The sequence below is a fragment of the Adiantum capillus-veneris genome, chromosome 27 (genome assembly GCF_014529385.1).
Source record: "Adiantum capillus-veneris isolate H3 chromosome 27, ASM1452938v2, whole genome shotgun sequence".
Taxonomy (NCBI): domain Eukaryota; kingdom Viridiplantae; phylum Streptophyta; class Polypodiopsida; order Polypodiales; family Pteridaceae; genus Adiantum; species Adiantum capillus-veneris.
Window position 1 is genome coordinate 91,307,570 of NC_140957.1, and position 3,271 is coordinate 91,310,840.

The 3,271-nt window shown below is 41.2% G+C and overlaps 1 pseudogene; it reads right to left on the reverse strand.

The window, feature by feature from the left end:
* Positions 1–266: 266 nt before the first annotated feature.
* LOC147422391 (uncharacterized) lies at positions 267–1,423 on the reverse strand (annotated as a pseudogene).
* Positions 1,424–3,271: the final 1,848 nt, after the last annotated feature.

Here is a 3,271-nt window from a genome sequence, read left to right on the forward strand (position 1 = left end):
CGCTACATACTCAACATAATGGTATATAGTCTTGATTTTTTTGAGGATTGGGGCAATAGGGAGCTATATGACCTTCCTGCTGACAATTATAGCATACCACAGGGCTAGATGGCCCCATATTTGGGTTAGTGTATCGAAAATTATTCTAGCGAAATGGAGATCTATATGGAGAATTTCTCCTCATTTTTCCTTGTAACCTTGGCGTAGGTGGTATCCCCTGTGTGGGTAACCCTTGCCTTTCTTGTTGTAATTGCTGCTGATATGTTTCAGGCAGGCCCCTTTACATAAAAGGTTGAGGTGGTGGACCTATCTCGTAAGTCATATTGCTCCTATCCATAAAGTTATAATTAGTTTGCATAGCCTTTGCTTGACGGCATTCATACGCTTGCTTTACAAAGCAATTGTCTTCCACATGATTTTTTTTTAGACAAAAGGTACAAAAGAGTGTACGTACTTGGTCTGGCACTACCCTTGATGCAGTTGGACATTCAGTTGCCAAATGGCCATAACCGTTGCACTTCCCACACCACACATTGGATCTCATTGGAGGTGCACTCATAGACGGGCCTGCTGCTTGTTGAGCTATAGCATATACTTCTTTCGTTTGAGGTCTTAAAGCACTCAAAATTTCTTCTTTTAATTTTCCAACTGTGACTGTCATTAATTGGACTACCCTCTCTTCTGTGAGAGCTGGTGGTGGTGGTGTACCAGTCTGTCGCATATATGCTGGAGCTGTCATATATGGATTTGGAGTATAATAAGGAGTTTGATTTGTATTTACCACCACTTGTGGTAGTGTAACTCCATAACCAGATACAGGCTCTTGAGTTTGTGGAATCGGTATAGTGGGAGAAGTAGCCATACTAGGTCCACTAAACAATTCTCTTCTCCTCTATTGGCTTAATTGCACCTCTTCTCAATTTCTAGCTTCTTGTTTAGTAGCTGTTAAGTCTGCCGGTCTTCTTAAACTCACATATTGTTGAGCGTTTGGATCTCGCAAGCCATCTACAAGCCTACGCTTTTGAGTATCCTCATTGGGTGCCGTATTTACCATCTTTCTTACTATTGTCTCTATCCTTTGGATGTAATGATCAATGCTTTCGTTGATCCCCTGCTGAAGATAGTCTAACTGTTGAGTGAGTCTATCTTGGAATCCCTGACAGCGAAACTTTGCTAAAAGTTCTGTTGTCAGCTCAGGGTAAGTAGCCCTATTTGCTGCTAGTACATTAATGTACCAACTGGCAGCTTCATCCTTAAATGTAGCTGGAAAAATATATAGTTTTTGATCATTATCCACAATTTTGTTTGCTACACATGTTACTTCAAATTTTTGAAGATGAGCATCCGGATCTTCATCCCAGAGTCCTGCAAACTATGTAAAGTCTACCAATCGTATCGTAGCTCGTGCTACAGGCACTGCCATTTGTTCTAACGGATTTTCAAAGAGTGGGTCTTCCCAAAAACTTAGTACTCGTGGTCTAGGTAAAGCAAATAAATTTCTCAATCCCAAGTCCTGACACTGGTCTAAATTAAACGGTTGGTCAACTATTTCTCTCACTAGCGTGGGTTTGCCCACTAATCTACCTTCTCTTAATCCCTCAATAAGTACTCCTGGTACTTGTTCTAAAAGTAACGTGTTAATGTGCTCGAGTTGATTGGCAAGATCTTGAGCAATTATCTCCTCTTGCCTCTTTCTACGTGCTTCTCTAGCCCTATTTTGGTCTCCTCTTCTACTAGAATCTGCTCCACTCATACGATGCACACAATCGTGTAACTCCTCTCGATACTAATCCTTCAATGTAGCGTATACCACTGCTAGGATTTCACGCTCAATCTTTATATTATCCTCTCTAGTCTTTATAAGCGACTTTAGTAAAACTGATTTACTAAGGGTCGTAAAAGAGGTTTTTTTTTTCTCCTATGCGCTATTTTAACAATGATTTGTCTTAGATTTTTTCTCTTTACTAGAACCGTTGATCTTGTGTTTCCAATCACACAAGGTGGTGTGGAACACGACAACAATATTGACAATGAGTCCTCCTTCTCTTTGTTTGTAGTTGACTTAGTGACCCCGACACAATGTTTTGGGGTTCGAAATCCCAATTTTTATACTCTTGGAGCCACTCGACGTTACGCCGTAGTTTTCCAAGCATACTTTATAGTTACTTGCTTCTACAAAAGCCACTTAGACGCAGAGTTTTCCTCTAGCTCAAGGATGTCCCTATGCTCTTTAATCATGTAAGGGTCCAACTCTCTAGGAACACCACTCCCTAATGCTAAGTAGTTCCGAAAATCGCTAAATGCTAGCGGCCTTTCTTTTGGAATCGAGTACCTTTCACAATGGTATCCCCCTCTTGAGTCGAATGCTATTGTCTTATAGTATATCACGTCAAATTCTAGTGGGTGATCAGCTGAATTGCTGCATATGTGTCTAAGTGCGTTAAGGGTTTTTGCACAGGATTACTAGGGGTGTTAACGATTATTTTTGAGGTTTCTAACTGCTGAGCATCTATGTTTAGGGCCCTTTCCGGCTCAGTGTACTCGTGTACACACTCTCCTTCTTCCCCTAATGCACTACACAGCCAGCCTATGTACAGGTCTTTAAGAGTGTACTCTACCGCGCTCGTGGCTCCTAAAAGCTTGTCTAATATTTTCCACTTAATGAGATCAGACAAATTGATGACCCATTCTAACGACATAGAACCCTTGAGTACAGTCGTATTACTTTGAGTATGGAAACTCAACTTATTGAGATTTGATTGAATCTCCTTATCAATTGGAGAATTCTAAGTGTCCAAGGACACTTGTGTACTATTTTTGAATTGATTGGCGCTCACACGAAACAACCACGGCTCTTTAAGTCCAAGGACCCCGCAGGAATGTTTACGTGTGCTCTCACTCTCTAACTTAGAATAAACAGCTCTTTATCTCACTCTAGGTCTCTAAGTCAAACCAAGGAACGATCGGCAAGCAAAGTCCATGCACCGGGAAACCCCGTAGCTAAAGTAGCTAGCCGAACTCCCGGCGGATGCACCAAATGAACTTCGCCTTCCAAGACTTCTAAATAACGTTCAAGTAACCCAACGGTCCCGTAACTAACCTAGACGTGCACTAGTTTGCCATAATTGTGCAGCTTTCAAGTTCCCTTTAGCAATTTTTTGATTATGCATTCGTATTTCACTTACTTTACTATGCTTCATAGTCTAAATATATCTGCCCTCCCAGTTTCGTAGTCCAACTCTCTAATATGCACTATTTCTCATGTATGCAC